This window comes from Miniopterus schreibersii, assembly GCF_964146895.1.
Source record: "Miniopterus schreibersii genome assembly, chromosome: 7".
Classification (NCBI taxonomy): Eukaryota; Metazoa; Chordata; class Mammalia; order Chiroptera; family Miniopteridae; genus Miniopterus; species Miniopterus schreibersii.
This window is the reverse complement of record NC_138108.1, coordinates 38,765,723-38,789,249: the sequence shown is the minus strand read 5'-3', so window position 1 is coordinate 38,789,249 and position 23,527 is coordinate 38,765,723.

Sequence of the window (23,527 nt, the reverse complement as noted above, 5' to 3'; positions counted from 1 at the left end):
CTACCAGCAGACCAGCAAATGCTGTAGTTTTATTCCTAGTGTTCAATGAATGGCAGTCATAGACATTCATACATTCAATATCCAATTGAAATGTTATCTTACAAATAAATTAATAAGTGCAAAGTCCTATTATACCCACTAAGGGTTCACAGAGGTACTGCTGCTCTCTTCCCCAAATGCTCAATGTCAGTGAGACCCACACCACTAACCACTTTAAAATCAAACATCACCATGGATAGAAAAATAAAATCCAGCAATTTCCTTTATCATTTTTTTCACCCAAATTCCAGTCGCTATCTGACTTTGCATACGCTTCATCCATTTCAATTCCCCTGGGCTGAGCCGTTTATGTTATAAAAAGCTACAGCCTGCACTAAAAATGCCCTTCCATCTTTCTTTTAAAACAGAAAAGCATTTTTTTTCCTGTGCCTGGTAAGAAATGCTGAGTGGACAGCCCTGGCAGCTTCTGTTTATACTGAGAGCAACTGCGGCACAAATCAGCACCAAGTTTCTCTTGATTTCTGCCTAGAACAATATTATCCTGCAGGGACCCACTCCGGGGTCCGGAGGCTGATGTATCCCTTGCTGTCATATGTATGTGCCTAAGAGAGCTATTTTAGCCTCTCTGATGCTGCCAGAAACAGGGGATAGTGATGGGATGGAGGGATGGCGCCATGCCACCACACCTTTGTCATAACCCATCAGCAGCACACATTTATTGAGTCCCTACTAGGTACAAAGCCATGTGTTAAGTTCTGTCTGCTAAGTTTATGTACTAACTCCCAGATAGAAGAAACAATAGCAAATATTTGTTGAACATTTCCTGTATGTCAGGCACTAAATCAAATGTGTTGAACATGCATTATCTAATTAAGCCTCCCCATGATGCAATGAAGACTATTGTTATCCCAATTTTATGCTTAAGCATATTATTCCCAAGGTATGGAATCTCTATAAAAAGGTTCTCCCTAATTACCTTATTTAATGCAAGTATCTTTTTCTCCATCTAAGCTCCTGTTTTCTTCCTTCATAATACTTCTCAGACTTTTTTTTTATTTGTTCACTTACTGGAATTGTTCCCATTTCCCTCACTAGTATGTTCCGCTCTGTGAGGCTGGAGAGCATGTGTCTTTTGTTTCACTGCCTAAAAGAGTACCTGGACACATAGTGCCATTTCAGTAAGTATTAGATGGATGAATGAGTGAGTGAATAAATGAATGAATGAATGAACGAACAAATAAAATTGAGAGGAAAAAATTAAGTGCCTTGCCCAAGGTTATAGAGCTAGCGAGTGACAGAGCTGGGATTCAGTGCACACGCGCTTAGGCGCATTTATACTCCCCCAAATATACAATAACCCTACTGGGAATTTGAGATGTAGGCACAGAAAGTAATACAGAGAATCTAAGGGGTTTTTGTTCTGTTTTGTTTTTTATTAGATGTAGTCTGCAACTACTTTCTATTTTAGAACCCAGTAGATCCTCACCTGAACGTCTGTTGGGATTCCTGCTAGATAAACTGATTCACTGGCCCCACCTCCCTTTCTTACTCACCTTTTGATTTCTCTCCTCTGTTTTCCTTTGTGTTATTATCATCCTAAAGTGATGCAATGGAATTTACACACAGTGAATATCTTAGTGACACTCTCCTTCCAGTAGGGCTGGGTCATCTGTTGGGGCAAATATGAAGTTGAAGAGAGATCCCCCCGCCCATGAACATCATCAAGATAGTCCTTCTTTGGGCATTGACAGTGGAAATTGGGCCAACCCAACCTTTCAACCATATGCATAAAATAACTGAAATGTCTCTGTGGCCCCATCAGCATGTGTATTCAAGTAAGTTCCCATTAACACTGTCATCTCAAATTTCTTTCTCTTGTCCCTACCCTGCTCCAACCTCCTTGCCAAGTCTTCCTGATATGTTCCTGAGGGTTCCCAAGGAGTGTCTCATCTAGCTCACACACTTGTCATGCAAAATTCCCCAAGCAATCCAACACTTTCCATTCCTATTCTGGTTCCTCTACTCATTATACGGCTGAAAGGAACCTCACCACAGCAGCGATGGATGATGCCCATGGTAAGATCACAGGCAACATCGACCCAACCCACCAATCTATAAGGAGCCAGTGATCTCTTGGTTCCTCAAAGCAGAAGGGTGAATGAACCTCACTCTAGTTCTGTGCTACACTTCAATGTGCACAAGAGGGGCTTCTTTGGGGTCCAGATGACAAAGTCTCTCATGAAAATAACTCTTTCAGCTTCTCCCCGTCGGGTGATAACTCAGCCCAGGAAATCAGTTGTAGACAGAGGCTAGACCATATCTTCAATTCTCCATGTATATGTGCCCCCCTCAAAGCCATGCAAAGCAAGACAAAACAAAGAAAACAACAACAACATACTTGCTCTCCCTGCTCTAAAAATAAGAGCTCTTATGGATAGTTACTCATACAATGCTGTACCCAGAACAGTCACCAGTACATATTGGTAAATATATATACTAGGAAACCCAGAATAGTCTCCTCTGCTCCACAAGCAGCCAAATTCTGACCCTTCATCTGTGTTCAGCAATGAGCTTTGCTACCATATACCAAGGGTATACTCTATACAGTAGCCCACACCATTTATGGCCCCTGCTGAGGACCCCAGCATTCTGCTCCCTCACTATGCCCTATGAACATTGCACAACACACATTCCTTGCCCCTTTCACTTGCTCATTCAGCAGTTCTGCTTGTATCAGTTAGCCACAGCCACAAAATGTTGATTAATCTCCGGTGCTTAAAAGAACAATCACTTCTTCTCACTCATACATTTGGGTTTTGCTGGTCCAGGCTTAGTTCAGCTAGCTTTGATTTCAAGCTGCAGACTGGGTCAAGATATGCTCTCCATGTGTTTTCATCCACTCTAGATCAGCAGTCTAGCCTTGGCATTTCCCTCTCATGGCAGGAGCACAAGGAGGGCCAGCCCAACTGCACAAGCACATTTCCAGTCTCTGCTTCTGCCACACCTGCTAATATCCCGTGGGCAAAGTAAGTTAAATGGGCAAGGCCAACATCTTTGAGCAGGAAAGCAGAGTCCTTCGTGAGGGCATGGAGGGGCAGGAGTTGGGGTTGAGAGTAAATATTTGCTGAATAGCCATCTAATCTACCACATACCCAAATCCAAATGTAAAGGGTCAGTAAACATGCCATCAGAATGTAGTCAAGATTTCCCCTGAGGCAGTTTGCTCTAAGAAGTTTATGTGAAGGACTATGTCCATGTCTCATGTTGTACAAATATTTCACATCAAAGCATTACACTGGCTTGTTGATCACCTCCCAGCTAATCTTGTTTGAAACAGTCATGACTTGCCCAGTAAAGGACCCTGGTTTTCAGAACCAATGAAGCCTTGTCTTTAAAGAAATCACTCCTTTCTCTAACTTGTATTCCATGCTGTTTGAATTTCCTGGGTTTCAGAACCTTCTGTTTACTTTCTCTCTCCCTACTCTACCCCATTTCCAGCTCTCCCATGTTCAGACTTCTCTCCCTGTCCCAGACTACTTCTGGAGAAGCCTGTGATGGCTTTGTAAAGTCAAAGGAAGAAGAAACAGAGATCCTTTCCTAATGCCTTCTCCTTCTTCCTGCTCAAATTGCACGTGTGTGTGTGTGTGTGTGTGTGTGTGTGTGTGTGTGTAAATAGGTATAGATAGATAGATGATAGATGATAGATGAGAAAGATAGATGATAGATAGATGATAGACAGATAGATAGATAGATGATAGATAGACAGATAGGTAGATAGATGATTGATGATGATAGATGATAGATAGATGGATAGATAGAGATAGATAGATAGATAGATAGATAGATAGATAGATAGATAGATAGATAGATAGATAGATAGATAGATATAGATAGATAGATAGATAGATAGATAGATAGATAGATAGATAGATGATAGATAGATAGATAGATATAGATAGATGATAGATGAGAAAGATAGATGATAGATAGATGATTGATAGATAAACAGATAGATGATTGATAGATGATAGATAGATAGATAGATAGATAGATAGATAGATAGATAGATAGATGATAGATAGATGATATAGATAGATAGATAGATAGATAGATAGATAGATAGATAGATAGATAGATAGATAGATGATAGATAGATGATAGATAGAGATAGATGATAGATGATAGATAGATAGATAGATAGATAGATGATAGATAGATAGATAGATAGATAGATAGATAGATAGATAGATAGATAGATAGATGATAGATAGATGATAGATAGAGATAGATGATAGATGATAGATAGATAGATAGATGATAGATAGAGATAGATGATAGATGATAGATAGATAGATAGATAGATAGATAGATAGATAGATAGATAGATGATAGATAGATAGATATAGATAGATGATAGATGAGAAAGATAGATGATAGATAGATGATTGATAGATAAACAGATAGATGATTGATAGATGATAGATAGATAGATAGATAGATAGATAGATAGATAGATAGATAGATGATAGATAGATGATAGATAGAGATAGATGATAGATGATAGATAGATGATAGATAGATAGATAGATAGATGATAGATAGATAGATGATAGATAGATAGATAGATAGATAGATAGATAGATAGATAGATAGATAGATGATAGATAGATGATAGATAGAGATAGATGATAGATGATAGATAGATAGATAGATGATAGATAGAGATAGATGATAGATGATAGATAGATAGATAGATAGATAGATAGATAGATAGATAGATAGATGATAGATAGATAGATATAGATAGATGATAGATGAGAAAGATAGATGATAGATAGATGATTGATAGATAAACAGATAGATGATTGATAGATGATAGATAGATGATAGATAGATAGATAGATAGATAGATAGATGATAGATAGATGATAGATAGATAGATAGATAGATAGATAGATAGATAGATAGATAGATAGATGATAGATAGATGATAGATAGAGATAGATGATAGATGATAGATAGATAGATAGATAGATAGATGTGCGATACACCACATTCTTACCACAGAGGTTAAACACACAGAAACAGCAGCCACAGTCACAGCGTGTGCCCCTCCCTGCAGAGGAGGAAAGGGACAGCGCTGGGCTCGGGCCCCCTCTTGCCTCTGGTGTTCTGCATTGCCTTTGGTTTGAAACAGTCACTTAGAAACTTTCTTTTCTTCTTTTTTTTTTTAAATTTTAAATCATTTTTTAAATTTTTCAATCACAGTTGACATACATTATTTTAATAGTTTCAGGTGCACATCCCAGTGATAAGACATTACATAACTTACTAAGGGATCATCTCCATAAATCTCACACCCCTCTGACACCATACATGGTTATTAGAACAGTATTGGCTATATTGGGAATACAGAACCTTTCTTTCACAAGGATAAGACATAATGGTTAGTCAAATGCTTAATTCTTCAAAGTCAATATTTGCAGAAACATGAGCACAGCATGGCGTTGCCTTGGGGTTGCTGATTAATCCCTTTCCGAGGCTCCCCTCTTTAGGCTCCCTTTTCTCTGCGGCTGATCATTAGTCCTGTAATGGGGGGTGCACCTGTTTGTGTGAGCCCGTTACCTTGCTGCCCCAAAGCCTGATAAGAAAGAACCATGGTGGGTTTCTTATTCCAGATTTAATAATGCAGACCTCCTTCCATGATCAGCAAGAATGGCATGAACGGCTTCCCCCGGCATCCTTGAGAAACAGGCCAGCCAGACGTGAGTGAGAGAAACAAAGAGCACTGATGCGATCTCCAGCCTAGATGATGGGGACGCTGGCCACCTGCCTAGAAAGCTAAGTCACCACCAGGAAGTAGTTCTTTGATACCCATTTCACATACAAAGCAAAGGAGGCGCGTGGACAGATGAAATGACCAATGAGTCTCACTATGAATCGGTGGGAGCCCTGAATGACCTTTAGGAGTCTCCGCTTCTCAGAGCATTGAAATCCTCCCTTGAGACTTGGCACCACGAACCTTTCATTGTGAAAACCCCTTTTTAAGTGGCTTTTACAGGGGAGCAAGAAGTGGAATTGAGAAAATATCAGAGGAGTTGTTCTGTAAGGGAAATGTGAGCCATTTTCAGTCTCCTAATGATGTTCCATTCCTCTTTTCTAGAAGCTTAAACAAATTTCAATCACAAATTCTCTGGGCCATCAATTTTCCAACCCACCCACTACAACATGGGACAGAGAATTTTCATTTTTGTGTGTCTATTTAATGATTGCCTATGTAGTCTGCAGATCTCGGAGAAATATAACATCCATCTCCTTCAAATATAAGGGCTTTACTCCTGAGATACATTTAGGGCCAAGAAATTAGTCACATAGAGTCGCTCATAGAACTTGGGACAATTATAGCTTCTTGAAAAGCTGCAAAGAACTTTTGAGTCAAGGCCACTTAGCAAAGTTATATTCAATGAAAATTTCATTAAGTTTTGTAAAACTTTTTTGCTTTGCAAGAAGTAAAAGCATAACTTTGAAACCAATGAGAAAACCTAAAAGTCGTTCGGACAGGCTTCTCTGGGCAAAGGCCTTCAGCAGCTTTCTCCCGGTTATTGGAAGTCAAAACATCTAATGCCCATTATTTACTGAGTCCTCCGTATCCCCCCTCCTGGAGCTCACAGTCTGCCTCTTCCAATTCCTCTGCGCCAGCATATCTGTTAATGTCCCAAGCGGCTTCCTTTACAGCTGCGTGATCATCTGTGTATTATTAACTAACCGCAAATTAAAGTCATTACTTGGTGCTTAATTTTATGTAACATTTCTTTGTAATGTGTACAAAAGAAATTTGTTTTTACAGGAGTTTGGTAAATAGCATGTGCCATGATTAATTAGAGAATATAATGGGTCTGTTGATTTGAAATTAAATTCAGTGCAACAAATTTCTTTAAAAATAATTTCTTAAATGACATTTCAAGGTGTCTGCGCCTTACAAAAGTAAACATCCTGCATCAATGTCTTTTATGCCCTGTCTCAGATCTATTTGTTGGACTTTACCTGCTAAAGGACTCACTTTTATTTTTTTTTCAAATCTATAGACACATTAAAGAACAGCATCATTCAAAGAGCTATTTTATATGCTTTTCAGAACAAGGTAAACTGTAAATGAGTAAACTAACAAAAACAAGCAAATCCTTAAATACTTGGAGGTCAGTTATAGTTCAGCGCGGTTCACTCTCCTTCTCTCCATATGCTCTCCTCCTCTTCATACACACCAAGTGTATTTCTGCCTCAGGGCCTTTGCACCTGCTCCTTCTATCCAAGCATCTTTCTACCTGAGTCTTCATGAGGCTCAAATATTAGACAGAGACTTCTCTGATCATCCAAGCTAAGGAAGTTCCCTATCACATCACTGTGTTTAATGTTTTATTCACAGAACATATCTCTCTCTGATATTATCTGGCTTTGTGTTTGTTCATTGCTTTTCCTCTGTCTTCTCCTGTAGAAGGTAAGATTCTTGAGAGCAAAAAACTTGTCTGCCTTATTCTCCTTATATCTCCAACACCTACACAATACCTGGCACGTTAGTTGGAGCTTAATAAATCTCTATGGAATGAATGAATTCTGTGGCTCTCACAAACCTTATAAATAACCATGTTCCTAGTGGAGAGAAAACATCACTGGCTTTAAATTTTTTCTTGAAGAAACAGAAAGAGTAATCCAGTATTTGTTGGCTAGGCGTGAGATGCACTGGAAGAAATGAATAATTAAAATATGAACGAATTAGACCCCCAGGAAGGGCAGGAATAACTTTTGTAACTAATTGCTTAGTTTGCACAAACACCAAATAGCAGCTGAGAAGTGAAAGCTTCAATCAGTTGGCACCTTCTGTCTTTAAAAATGCAACAACCAGCTTGAACTGTTCCTAGTTAAGTAACTTAGCTAAGCTACTGTCGTTGTTGATAAAGAAATGAAAATTCTGATGATCCTCTCAACTTTCATGTATCTAAGACAGAATTCTTAGGGTTGATGCGGTGTTTTACTGCACAGAGATATGAGGAAGAATGAGATGGAGGGCTGCAGTAATATAGCAAACTAAGAAATACAAATTTCCATGTTAAGTGTTATATTTAAGTTTTATCCTCAAAATACACCAAAGTCTCTCTCTCCCTAGCCTCCTGTGCCTTTTAAAGCTCTTCTACAACTCAACATGAAGTCTCTATCAAACCAATGGGACTGGCCTTGCAGTATCAATACAATTTTATTCCCCAATTATCAGTGAAATCTAGAAAATGTTTATTTTCAGATTTTCTCAGTGTGCTCAGAGTGTGTAGAAGTCTAGGTGGCTGTTTGCAATGAGATACACTTACCTTGTGTTCAAACCTCATCTCTGCCATTTACTAACTGTAAACTTCTGTAAGATACTTAATGCCTGAATCTCAGTTTTCTCATCTGCAAAATGGACGTGCTGTAACTCATATGGATTAAATGTAAAATGCTTGTTTTCATGTAATTGTACATGAAAATCCTTTCACTTGTTACTTTTGGATTTTAAGTTGTAAGTAAGAGAGTCATCCCCATGCTAAATTATAGAGAAATTCACCCAGATTCTTCCCCTAATATTTTATTTTTTACATGTAAATTTCCCATCCATTTAAAATGTGTCCTGGTATATGGTACAAAAAATGGCTTCACTTTATCTCTTAATATATGGCTACCCAGTTATCCTAACAACACTTAGTAAAAAGCCAATTTTTTCCTCACTACTTAAGGATGCCACTTTTATCATGTACTACATTTTTATATGCAATTAGGTCTATTTCTGAATTTTCTACTTTTTCCACTTGTCTGTTCATGTATTAATGCCAAACTGTTGTAATTATAGACATTTATGATATGTTTTAATAGTATACCATTTCTCTTCTTTTTTGGAGGGGTTTCCTGGCTACCTTGCATATTTATCCTTTCATACTATATAATCAATTTATCTAGCTCTATAAAAAAACCTGATGACATTTTTACTGGAATTACATTAAGTGTTTAAATACACATAAAAAGAACTATGATCTCTATGATATTGTTTTTCTATGAACATAGTTCATTTTGCCAAATGTTTATGTTTAATTTTATATCTTCATTAGTGTTTATCATTTTCTTCATATTGATTTCAAACATTTCTTGCTAAATTTACAGTGAAGTATTTTATTTAATTTTCAGACATGTGGTCTTTTCTTCCATTATGTCTTCTAACTGGTTTTTGTTTGCATCTATTTGACTCAGTGACCATGTCATGGTCGTATTGGTATTGGTGTTCTGAAACAATTGTATATATACTGCGGGATAAAGCAAAGATGGACATATATACATATATACATACATACAAACACATGTACACATACATATATGTATGTGTGTATGTATATATGTGTGTGTATGTATCATTGAAAACTGAAATTTTTGCCTTGGGTGAGAACATACACAAATATAAGATCAACGAGATTAAGTAAAAATCCTGTAATTCTGAAAATAAATCTGAGGTAGTAATTTTAATTCATAATGTGTTTTATGCTTAAAAAGTGCACATTTTCTAGTTCTGTTCACTGAAAGGCCTGGAAACAATGGCTAACCCAACAGCAGTGAGCACCCCTGGAACCCCGATTGTGTCTCTAAATATTATTTTCCACCAGAAAGAAAGAAAGAAAGAAAGAAAGAAAGAAAGAAAGAAAGAAAGAAAGAAAGAAAGAAAGAAAGAAAGAAAGAAAGAAAGAAAGAAAGAAAGAAAGAAAGAAAGAAAGAAAGAAAGAAAGAAAGAAAGAAAGAAAGAAAGAAAGAAAGAAAGAAAGAAAGAAAGAAAGAAAGAAAGAAAGAAAGAAAGAAAGAAAGAAAGAAAGGAAGGAAGAGAGGGAGGGAGGGAGGGAGGGAGGGAGGGAGGGAGGGAGGGAGGGAGGGAGGGAGGGAGGGAGGAAGGAAGGAAGGAAGGAAGGAAGGAAGGAAGGAAGGAAGGAAGGAAGGAAGGAAGGAAGGAAGGAAGGAACCATGCCTCTTAGGAAAACGGCTTATTTCAGGTCTGAGGCAGCAAGTTTATTAAAAGAGTCTCGAATATCTTGTCTAGGCTCTGTCCAAAGAATTTGGGCACCAACATAAAGAGGATCCAACTGGCCAAAATGAGATAATTTGAGCATCAGTAGGATGATAAATGCAATGAATTAAAACATATCAAGTATATTTAAATCTGTAAGTTCAGTATGATAACAAAAACTAAACTCATTAATCACCTTTAGAGAATGCCAGGGAATCAATTTATTGTGTTAAAAAAAACTGGTCTCAGAGTAACCAAAGAGTCAAAGCAAAGTTTCTCTGTAGAATTTTTCCAGCTAATAAATGAATAAGGAATGATAGAATTAGGATATCATCGTTTTGCAACCTCATGATGAATTAATGGATTTGAGCAATGACCACCAATGACTGCTCACATCACCAAAAGCAGATAATCAAATATTATGTACCTCCTAATAGATGTGCAAAACACTGCATGTGAAATATTCTTGACAAAATAATGGAACCTGAATCTTATCAAGCCTCTAGATCTAACTACCAGTTTACAGCTTACAGTAGCAGAGAAACACATTAAAAAACATCACAGGGACACAATCAGCAAAATCCAAAGTATTGGAAACACCAGGACAAACAGCTAGTTTCTTCAACAATAACAAAAAAACAAGTTGCAGATTTAAAAAGAGATGAAATTTTAAAACCAGGAAACTCGGCTTCTGGCCTGAGCACTTCCATGAGCTAGTTGTATCACCTTAGTAAACTCATTCAGTCTCTCCAGGACCAATTTTTTCATTTGGGGAAAAAAAGAGGGAAATAAGATGAGGAGATTTTTACAAGTCTACCAAGTTTAAAAAAAAATCCACAATTTTGTATTATTGGTAGCATGTCAATCATTGCAGTCCTTTCATCCAGAAAGCCTTCTAAGAATTATCCCACAAATGTAGTGGCACATGTCATCAAAGATATGTATATCTGGACAATAATGTTCACTGAAAGCATTATTTGTATTAGCAAAAGACCTGTGGAAAAATAATCCAATATTCAATAGAAAGCTAAAGAAATTATAGCATATCTACACAATAGAATACTATGAAGCCATTTTAGACTCGGGAAGTAATATGGTACAATCTCCAAAATACATGGTTATGTAAATAAAGCATTGCCCAGAAAAAAAAAACAGAGAGATGATAAGAAGGCCTATAATTTTTTTTTTAACATGCAAACAGTCATTTGATCACATTTTAAAAGGCAGAGTAGAACCTGGCCAGTGTTGCTCAGTGGTTGAGCATCTACCTGTGAACCAAGAAGTCATGGTTCAATTCCTGATCAGGGAACAAACCCAGGTTTCAGGCTAGACCCCCAGTAGGGGGTGTGCAGGAGGCCTTGGATCAATGACTCTCTCTCTCATCATTGATGTTTCTATCTCTCTCTCCCTCTACCTTCCTCTCTCTGAAATCAATAAAAACAAATAAAAAATTTTTTTAAAGGCAGGGTAGAATCACATCCATTTTCTTAATAGTGTTACTGTAAACAGACTGAATTTCAGAGCTCTTGGTTTGCTTTGGAAACTTCTGAAGCTGACCATTAGCAGCATAGCAAGCTTTTTCCTTCCCTTCCAAGTTCTTCTGCAAGTGGGGTTGGGGGTGTGAGTGGGCGGGGAGAGGGTTGGTGACAATTGCTGCTAAGTAAATAGTATGTAGTTGAGCTTGCCAAATTCTCTCCACTTCCTCCCATAGGCAACAGGGTGACTTGGCTTATCCTCTAACTATAGTCATTGAATAAGCAAGTAGGTTTGTCAAACGCAAAGAATGGAGGGAAGTTTCCATTGTAGATAATTTCCAATGGTGGGAAGGGATGAATTCAGCTTAATTGTTCAGCCCCTCCTCTCGCTGGCCAGAGAGAGGTATGCTAGCGATGGAACCCAAACATTTGGTCCACTGAGACATTGGTGTAATGCACTCAGTTCCTTTGATTTAAATGTCTTGGGAAAGCCATCTCTGGGTGGGGAAAGAAGTTAGTTTCTGACAATGATGGTCCTATATAAAAAAAATAAAAGCAGTAAACAGCAGTCAGTGTCCCTCTCCTCTTGATCTCCAGTGATCACTCCACTCCTGTCAGCTTTACAGTCCAAGCAAACTCAACTGGAAGAACAGAGGGTGGGAGGACGGGCAGGGAAGTGAGGAGGCCTTTACCCAGATGGCTGGGCCACTTCAGATTCCCAGCACGCTGACCTTTGTAGTTGAGGTAGTTCTGGGGCTTGAAGGTTAAGAGTCCTGATCCTTTTGAGACATACCGTAGAGATTCCGTGTTCTTTGCCAACCACACCCTCCGTGGTTTAGATGCATAGATAGCCTCCGCGCTGACGCTCAGCCACTTACAACAGCAAGGAGGCATTCTTGGAAGATGGGAACAATCAGCCTGTCTTCAGTTGGTCCAATGTTGAGAAGGTAGGTGTCTCCCAAACTTACTATCTGAACCAAAATCAAAATGATTTCAGATTCACTTCAACCTCAGACACGACTGTGTCCCCACGAAAGCCCCAGATGACTAGGCAATGGTGATGCACATTTCCGAATGCGATCTAGCAACCTCCCTGGCTTGAGCTAATCCTTACAGTTGTAGTGTTCTCCATGGAAACAGGAGCATTTTCAGCCCTATCCGTCATATCCTATCACAGGGCTATCATTGTAGAGCAGACTTCCTATAAGTATCAAGACATCCCTAGTTTTCATGAGACCAAATCAAGTCAGGTTTGTACCTGTTATCAAGGTTGTATAGCTCTGGCATCATTTTCTCAGTGACAAACTGGTGTGTTTTGGAGCCATTTTTCCCATCAAGTAAGTAGAGTGGGTGGAACCATTCTAAGAGTGAGTGATAGAGCCCACAGTGTATGTTCTTCTTCCAGATGGTTGTTTCTAACTCACCAACCGAATCACACTGAGGCCCCAGCTCCTTGGAGTTCCAGTTCTAAGACAATTGTCAGGACTATATCCTGGCCCCACCATCGGCCCACTCCTTGGGGTGGGAGAGGTCTGCATGATAGAAGCCAGGTGGTTAGTTGCCATACATGAAGCACTGGTACCAGGGCAGCTGCTCGCTGTTCCATTGCCACAGAGCCACCGGCTACCCCAGGCCAGCACTGACCACCCCCCAGTGCACTAACACCCTGAACTTTGCCTGTGGGAGACAACAAGTCCGGGGCAGGGGGTAGCAGAGCACTCAGCTGCTCCAGACACCAGCAGCTTGCACACAACATCTGAAAATTAAAACAGACTTTTAATTCACCAGTCCTAACAAATGGACCTGGTTTGCAAAGCAACATTTTGTCATGTTTTGTTTTAAGGACCACTATGGTGCTCATGAAAGTGAACGAGATCTGTTGTATAAATCAGAATGAATTGAGAGCCTTGGGGTGAGAAGCAGGGGAGGGTGGGAAGTAGAAGCCACCAGAGGGGGTGTGGGACTTTCCCTGCTTTCCTGATACCCATCATAACCTCATTTATCGGTTGTCTCAAATGTGCCCCTCAGGGAAATATTTTGGTTTGAATAGAATCTCAGAGTAGGAATCCAGAAAAAGATTAACTATACTAAACCCTGCACTCCAATTCAAGTAGAAATAAAACAAGAAAGGAGACATATCTAAATTCAATTCTCCTACCTTCAGTTGTGTTTTATGGAGAACTTATGTCATTCACAAAAGAGATGGAATTTCCCCAGAGAGACAGCAAGTGTACGTTTTCTCTCAAGGTTATTTAATTGCTGTCAGGAAGACATATGATTAACAAAACCAAATGCTGAAAATATGAAGTATAGACAATTTTAAAGTTGTTTATATAGTTGATTACAGTATATCATGCAATGTGTTTCTTTGCCATAAACCTGCCTATCGCAAACTGTTTCCACACCTGTGCATCTGCTCTAAACAGCCTACCGCTTAGCGGTGCGTGAATTCCCAGCTGAGGGAATGGCCAGCACCCAGCACAGGGCAGCTTTCCCTGGTGGCTTTTCAGTCATCCCCTATGCACCAGCTTTGCCCCAGCTTCATACCAATGGCTCAACTGCCTTAAGCTGATCCCTAGTGTCCCAACCTTGATGAGAGCCCTTTGAGCCCTTCAGGAGGAAAACAATACGGAAATCACAGGCCGTTGGGGTTCCTCACTGTTTCTTGTGATGTTGCTACTCAAAGTGAGGCCCACCATCTGTAATCTGTTGGTTACTGTTAAGAGATGAGACAAGTACAGAACTGAGAGGGACCATATAGAACTGTGGAACCATTTGGCAGCATAAGTTTGTCTGTTGAATCTAATTTTTAAAATGGGACTTGTGTTTTGTGTGTATTGCTCTTTATTCTGCTTTATATTAATTTTATTGCACTTTACAAAAGCATCCGTCTGTGGCAGGTTGGAAACAAGAACTAATCCTTCACCACAGATAGTCTGAGAAGCACTGCTTTAGAGTGATGGTTCCCGTGCATGATACATCTCGGGGCTTTTCTGTGACACTCTGACAGTTCCCAAGGGGCACCCAATAGCAAAATGTGGACCTGCAAAGATGATCATCCCAAGGTCAAAGGTCACTCATAGGTAAGAAGCAAATATCTAAACCACTGCACGTGTGTTAGGTCGATGCAAGGATTTGGTAGCTCTAACAAAACCAGCCCAGCTGACTCCCGGTCACAGCACAACCCTCAGGCTTTCCAATAGTTAGTAGAAGAAGCAGCAGCCTCTATGACTTATGTAGGATTTACTATGATGCAGATATTGTCCTAAATACTTTACATATACAACTTAGCAAATGGTTTCTCTCTCTTTGGGGTAACATATATTCACATCTACACATGTGCACAGAGAAGTGTGGCATCAAGTCTGTTTCCAGTGACTCCTTGTATAGGCACAAAAATTAGCTAATAATTGACCCCTTATTTGGGTATTTCAAGATATCATGCCAAATATACTAGAGACAATAATTAAAGAGTAGAAATATAATACCCAGGACATAAGAGTTTTTTGTTCAGATATTGGTCATAGAGCCTAGCTGGAAAAAAATTTCAATACAAAAACAGCATTCAATTTTGGAAAATATGAGGATAATTTGAATTATGTTTTAATTTTTTATTGTTGCATTTGGAAATTCTCTGCATGAAACAGAGATAAAAAATACACAAGAAACAAAGACAACGCAACAAAACTTGCAACACAGCATAGAGACACTATCCAAGACCAACGTTTTCATCTAATAGTTTTCTCCCCCAAAGGGATTGTAAGACTAGGGAGCATTTTCAGATATTTCTGTGTTCATTGCTCCAATGTCCAGGTTTAATAAATGTTTGAATTTTATGAAGTCAGTATTTAACAGTCTATTTTCCTTATTTCTCTAAGAATTCTTCTTAGACTCTGGGTAAGGGGAGCTGCTTTCAGGTCCTCTCATGATCTCTACAATAACCAGAGCTACTCCACTGCTATTGGCAGCCAATTTTCCTACTTGGCTTTGCAGTGGTCAAAAAAGTTAATCACACACAGATTTTTAGTATATCATTATAGGGTGGGATTAAGAAGTTCAGCCCAGGGGAAACATAAGTGGGGGGGGGGAATTAGCTCTTCCTTATAAAATTCCTTATAAAATGCCTTCAAAAAATTATCATTTTACCTTCCCAACAAGGGGATGAGATAGATATTAATATCTTTATTTGACAGATGAGGAAACCAAGACTCAGAAAGAATAGTCCTTGCTCACATGTTTGTACATGTTGGAGCTGAGCTAAGACCTTAATTGAAGTCCTTTGCTTTTGAGCCCAGTGCTCTTTTACCACCATAGCTGCCTTTATGGTCTTTTCCTGGATTTTTTTCCTTTTCAATGTTTCACAGGCATTTTATATTTAATATATTCAAAACTAAATTTTTATTAATTCCTCCAAATCTTTTTCTTCTCCTGTCCTCTATATAAGAAACCTGGAAGTCACCGTTGGCACCTTGTTTTCTATCACTTTCCCAAATCCAAACCATCACCAAGTCATAGTGCAAAACACCCCTTTCACTGCTTCTAGCTGCACTGCCTAATCAAAGCACTCCAGAAATTTATTTGTTAAATGCATGTTGAAATGGAATGCATCCACTTAAGAATGCTCCCAAGAGGACAGAGCAGTTGGGAAATAAGCTAGATTTCCTTTGAAAAATAATATTTTGAGAGGTTTCTTCAAATGAAAATAAGGAAAATTTAAGCTTGTGAGTCACCATATTTGCTTGGATATATTAGGTAATATTAGTTGTAATCATAGTAATATATTAAATTTGTATTTTCACTTCTCTAAGGGCAACTGGATTCCTTTCTGGGACAAAGCAGATTTTAAATTAAATGTATTGTAGTTTAATAACAAAAGAAACTAAAATTTAAGATAATCAAGTCTATTTAAAGAGTCTATCTAAGAGTCTCACAGTCAGACTCTTAAAGATAAACAAATTATAATTTTACAGATTGAAAACTGAGGCTGAGAGGCTAAGTGACTTGTCCAGGGTCACACAACTGAGACTAGAATCCAGAATATCCAAACCAACATAGGTGTTTTTCCCCAGAAGTCTCTACTAAGTTCTCTGATGCAATCTAAGAAATTCACTGATTATGCAGAAGACTGTGTCATATACACCATGACCCCAAGACCACAGTTCTGCTGCTGTTGTTACTCTAGAGACAGTGTGTTCTTTAGAGAATCAAAAGTGAAGACCTTAATAAGAATTTTCTTAAAGGACAAGGGTATTAAAAATAACTATTGCTACAGTACTTTCTTAAAGAATACACAATATACAAAGAAGTAAATTGTGATATAAAAACATAAACAGGAGGGTGGGTGATGTAAAAGGGTAGAGGTATTTGTATGCAACTGAAGTTAAGTTGTTATCAGCACAAAAATAGACTTATATCTATAAGATGTTTTGATAAGCCTTATGGTAACCACAAAGCGAAAACTTACAGTAGATTCACAAAAGATAAAAAGAAGGGAATCAAAAAGCATGCCCCTACAAAACAATCACCAGTTCACAAAGGAAGGCAGCAAGAGGGAAAGAAACAAGGCAACTACTAAGCAGCCAGAAAACAATAAGATGACATAGTGAGTCCTTATCAATAATTACTGTCAACGGTTACTCTAATGTAAATAAATTAAAATTTCCAATCAAAAGGCATAGAGTAGCTGGATAGGTAAAAAAACAACAACAAGACCCAACTATAAGCTGCCTACAAGAGACGATGTTCATACCACCCAAAGCCATCTATAGAGTCAATGCAATCCCTATCAAAATTCCATTGGCATTTTTCAAGACATTTTTTTAAATCCTAATATTCATGTGGAACCACAAAAGATCCTGAGTAGCCAAAGCAATGTTGAAAAGATCAAAGTTAGAGGTGTCACACTTCCTGATTTCAAACTATATGACAAAGCTGTAGTAATCAAAACAGTACGGTCCTGGCATAAAAACAGACACATAGACCAATGGAATAGAAGTCCAGAAATAAATAAACCCTTGGATATACAAACAACTACTATTTGACAAGAGCGTCAAGAACACATCATGGGGAAAAGATAGTTTTTTTCTTTTTTTTTAAATATATCTTTATTGATTTCAGAGAGAGGAAAGGAAGGGGGAGAGAGAGAGAGAGATAGAAACATCAATGATGAGAGAGTCATTGATCAGCTGCCTAGCCCGCAACCCGGGCATGTGCCCTGACCGGGAGTCAAACCCCTATCTCCTGGACCCTAGGTTGATGCTCAACCGCTGAGCCACGCTCGGCCGGGCAAGGATAGTGTCCTTAATAAACAGTGTCAGTAAAACTGGATAACCATGTGCAGAAGAATAAAATTGAGCCCTGTTCTATACCATATAAAATATTAACTCAGAATGGATTAAATACTTAAATATAAGATCTGAAGCCACAAAACTTCTAAAGAAAGCACAGAGGAAAATCTTCTTGACATTAGTCTTGGCAATAATTTTTTTGATATGATGCCAAAAAAGCACAAACAACAAATACAAAAATTAACAAGCAGGACTACATCAAAATTTAAAGCTTCTGCACAGCACAAGAATCAACAAAATGAAAAGGCTACTTATGGAATGGGAGAGAATATTTGGAAACCATATATTTGATGAGGGGTTAATATCTAAAATACATAAAGAACTCATATAACTCAATAGCAAAAAAAACAACAAAAAAAAACAAAACAAAACAAAAAAAACCTACCTGATTTAAAAATGGGCAGAGGAAATGAATAGACATTTTTCCAAAGAAGACATATAAATGGACAACAGGTACAAGGAAAGATGTTTAACATCACTAGTCATAAGTGAAATGCAAATTAAAAATTAAAACCACAATGAGATATCACCTCACATCTGTTATAATGGCTATTATAAAAAAAAAACAAGAGATAAGTGTTTACATGGATATGGAAGAAAGCAAACTTTTATGCACTGTTGGTGGAAATGTAAATAGGTACAGCCACTATAAAAAACAGTATAGAGGTTTCTCAAAAAATTTAATATATCCAAAGGAAATGAAAACAGGGCTTCAAAGAGATATCTGCATGCCATGCTCATTGTAACATTATTCATAATATCTAAGACATGGAAACAACCTAAGTGTCCATCAAAGGATGAGTAGATAAAGAAGATTATATATATATATATATATATATATATATATATATATATATATATATATAATCTCATTATTCAGCCAAGAGAAAGAAGGAACTCCTGCCATTTGCAGCAACATGGATGGACCCTGAGGGCAGTATGCTAAGTGAGATAAGTCAGACAGAGAAAGTCAGATACTGCATGGTGTCACTTATATGTAAAATCTAAAAAAGGTCAATCTCATAGAAACAGAGTAGAATGGTGGTTACCAGGGGCTGGAGAGTAAGGGAAATGGGGAGCTGTTCGTCAAAGGATACAAACTTTCAGTTATAAGATGGGTAAGTTTGGAAATCTAGTCCTAAGCATGGTGATTATAGTTAACAATATTGTATTATATACTTGAAAGTTACTAAAGAGAGTAGATCGTAAATGTTTTTACCACAAAAAATGAAATAATTATGTGAAGTGATGGAGGTGTTAGCTATGCTATAGTGATCATTATTTTCCAATATATAAGGGTATCAAATCAGCATGTACACCTTAAACTTACACAATGCTATATGTCAATTACATCTCAATAAAGCTGGAAGAAAAATATTTTCTTTATTGGTAAAATGAACATCCTTCAGGGAGAAAAACCTCAATGACATATTTCTGTAATACTCCACTGCACGCAGTTTCAGTTTTCCCACAAAATACAAATGCTTCATTAAAGGCCTTGATATTGCTGATCTCCTCTGCTTAAAAAAAATCTACCCAACTATTCTTTTCTCTTATTGTCCTTGGAATCAGAAACCATATATTCTAAAGAAACTAAAGAAGCAATCTGAAGAAATTTTTCATCTACTGTTTCATATAGATTGGATTGGGTTACTATAAAATACAATCTCTATTGTCAGTTCTGTGTAGCCTGGCAAAGTATTTCTTTTCTCTCCAAGTCCATGTTGTTGAAAAACTTACCACGAACTTCCCAAAAGCTGGGTCTTACCCGCCTAGAAGTACAAAGATAGTGAGTAAAAAATAAATCTGTCAGTGATGTAGATGAAAATGAATGTTAGAGCAATTCCTGGGCAGCAGAGAAAGACTCCAGTGTTTACATAATCCCAATGTGCATACATGGTTTCTTCTATATTTTCCAGCTAAATCTCATCTGGCTTTGCTCAAGACCTCGAATGCAGTGAATTCTAGGCAGCACCTAATATTTATTCATAGCATTGTCAAGAGCATCTTTGCAGTTCTTGCCAAGGTCTGTCGTTGAATATGTTTATCCAGCTGCATGGCAAACACATAATACACAGTCATCATTTTACTCAGTCACCTACTCAATATTTTCTTCTATGATTAAATTAACTCATAAATATTACACTTTTAATGCCAGAAAGCCATGGTTCATCCAGCCAGTTGAATACTTGTTTGTCCATTTTCTAATGTTGCTGGGCAATCAGTCATTTCATTATAGAGTTTGAAATAATGAAAATCATTGCATTTACTTAACAATAATACACAATAAACAGAGCAGGATCCTTCCATGAGCTCCATTATCTTTTTAAATTTATCTTTATTGTTGAAATATGTCCCCTTTTATCCCCCAATGACCCCCTCCACCCAGTTCCCACCCCTCCCTAGGCCTTCACCACACTATTGTCTGTGTCCATGGGTTATGATTATATGCTTATAAGTTCTTTGGTTAATCTCTTCATGCCTCCCCCTTATCCCCCTTCCCTCTAAGATTCATCAGTCAGTCCGTGAAGTCCATTATTATGTGGTACAAGGCCACAGAAGACATTTTTCAAGAACCGTGGGGCCTAGGTTGGAAATGGGTTTGGTGCCTGTAAGCCAAGCTGCTCTGATTGCCCAATGCAAAGGACAGGGATGCTGGCTCTGTTTGCAGCTCGCACAATTTCTTGCTCAGCTGAGCAGGGTCTCAAATAAATGCACGTATCTTGATCTTGCTTGTATTTGATTCATTACCAGACTGTGCTTGTGAACCTTGTTGGCTATTTCCAAGTACTATGGCATTTTGGAGACTTCTTTCTCTACACATCCGTACCCGGTCTGGTTTTTAAAAGCAACCCACAGAAGGCCTTTTACACCCATCTCCATAGGAAAGGATTGCAGCTTATGGGCAAGAGCCGGCCTTTGCCCTCCAGTGCTGGGCCTGGTGGCAGCGGCACAATCTGCATCTATGTAGGTACCTGGCCCTGGAGGCAAGAGCCATGTACACAGAACCCTTCTCAAATCACCTTCTGAATGAAATATTTATAGCGGGCACTGCAGGGCAGTTAGCTTTTCTAGAATTATATCCAAATTTGTGTGATCATTCTGGGAATAGCCTTGGTTAGCAATTGCTTATAATGTCAACGCTTTTGGAAACTTTTTACAGTCATTTTATTGTTTTTATTTCAAAAATAAAACTTAAAGGAGCTTGAAAAGTAGGTTTTTAGATGATCGCACAATGGCCTGAGTTCGGTGGTTTCAGTTCTGTGCATTTTACTTTATGTGCACCCACTGATATGAACCAAAATTAATCCATATTTGAACAAAGACTGTGGATACAAATGAGCCCAGATTCCTAGACTACTGGGTGCAGTGCGCAAGCTGAAGCATTTGGAAAGCATTGGCCCTGGGAGGCGAAGAAGTTATAGCAAACAACATATGGGCTTTAAAATCTGGAACAATCTGAGACAGAACAAGAAAGCTATTTTCACTTTACTTGTTCCTTTTTTTCCCCTCCTTCCAGAAGACGAATGATTTCTAATCACATTTTATTTTCATCTTTAGAGCTGGATCCCAAAAGAGCCAGGTCGGATTAAAACTGCTGGTGAGTTTGCAGCCCTGTCCAACAATTACCTAATGCATTTGTGTCATCTGCTTTCCTTGCTGTATAAAAACACGCTACGGAAATGTGTGAGTCCACTGAATTGTTCCCACCTCTCTTATTCACCTTTCAGTATGCTAGTTCCTTCCCTTGGCATTGATATCATCATGCATTTGTCAAAGATAGACTGTCACTTTAGGACCTCTATTATGTGCAAGAATTGGCAGCAAATTTCGCCACTGGGATTTGCTTATATCCTCTGTATGTTATTGTACTTCTTTGGCATTCAGTAAATTCCGTACACCCACTTCTTTGATGTTCATTCCAGCCCCTAAATGTGGAAACAATGACTGAAATTTTGGATCAAAGCATCCGTAGATGGCAGGCAACACAGCTTTCTGATAATTCACTAGAACAGAGAGACCTCCCCTCCCCCTTGCCCCCCTTCTAAAATCTAGGCCAATAGTCCTCCAAGAACAGCTCTGGCTTCCCCAGTGCACAGGCATGGGAGGAAGTTAAAGAAAACAACTCCAAGGTTTTAGGAAAAAGAAAGAGACTAAACTGGACAGCTAAATTGAAGCTCATGGTCATTTCTAACTATAGAGACAGCTAACTACTGTTCCAATTGGTTCTCCCATTTCTTTTCACTGGTGTTGCTCTAGGCTAACATTTTGACTGGGCCAGGCTTTTTTCAGGTTGGAAAAGTCTCCAGATCTAAGTTTTGCATAATGTCAACTACACAAGATGGCCCAGATTTATTTAAGATGAACTTTTCAAAGAAGAGTTAAAGGGTCCATGAATTAAGGAATTATAAAGGTAATTGGAAAAAAAACACACAGAAATACCAAAATTTCAACTAGTTTACTTTTGCAAACTAGAATTAGCTGTCTGGAACATATTTTCAGTGTTTGCTTCTGCTTTATTCCTGGGATGCCAGTGCAAATAATTACTTCATTCTATTTATTTCACAGGTCAACTTTGACTCATAAAAGCATTAAAGCAGGTAACCCCCCAGGGATGTTGGAAGGACAGATGAGCAAATAGATATGAAAACTGTTGTAAGCTCTTTGCCCCGGGGGGGGGGGGGGGGTATAAACCCAGGGTATTTTATGGTTATGTTTTCACTTCACTCCATTTGGTATCTAGAATGTGCTAGTTATAATTACTATACAATGTTGGAAATTGTTATAAAAGTACCATACGCCTTTTAAATATAGTGGAGAGGATAATTGTGTTTGGGGAATCTCATCCTGTGTAAATTAGAAGAATTCCCAGTAGAGTGCCATAATTGAGAATTGGGCTGACTGCACTGAATGGAGAAGAGTCATGATACCGTATAACATGTGTTCAATCAAAAGGTAAGAGCACCAAGGAGGTAACACGACAGCCCTTAAAAGACCAGTTTCAGATAAGTGGGAAGTTTAGACTGCCAGTCATGTGCAACAGTGACATCCAGCGGTCAAAAAGGTAATTACAAGCGTATCTCATTTTAAAATATGTTTTCTAATCAAATACTCTGTATTATCAAATGTTGTCGACATTCTTTATCTGGCCACAATATAGGTTAATAATTCAAGCTGAATGCTAAGTAAAGCAAAATTCACTGTTTATTTACTAAGTCATTTCTAAAGTCTGTTGTTCTGTTACTGTTATTTTGTTGTTTTTTTAATTTTACTAAAATTATAGTGAGTCTATTCTCCAAGGGCCTCTCTGACCCTCCAAAGCACACTTAGATATTTTCTCATAAATGAAACTGCCTGCATACTGCACACACAGCAAAAAGGGAAGCTGCATTTGGCTCCACTGTTAAATACTCCGGGGAAGGCATCTGGGACCCTGAACGTTTTCATTGCTGTGGAATTGCTTTAAGAAGTTCATTAAGATTTTTTTCCAAGTTATTGAGTAAGAAGAGAAAGAAAGTGTGAAAGAGCATAAAAGGAAAGAAAAATAAAGGAGAGGAGGAAGGAAAGAAAAAGGAAGGAAGGAGAAAGAAGGGAGGAGAGAGAAGAAAGAACAGGGCTACTCATTAATATCTAACAAC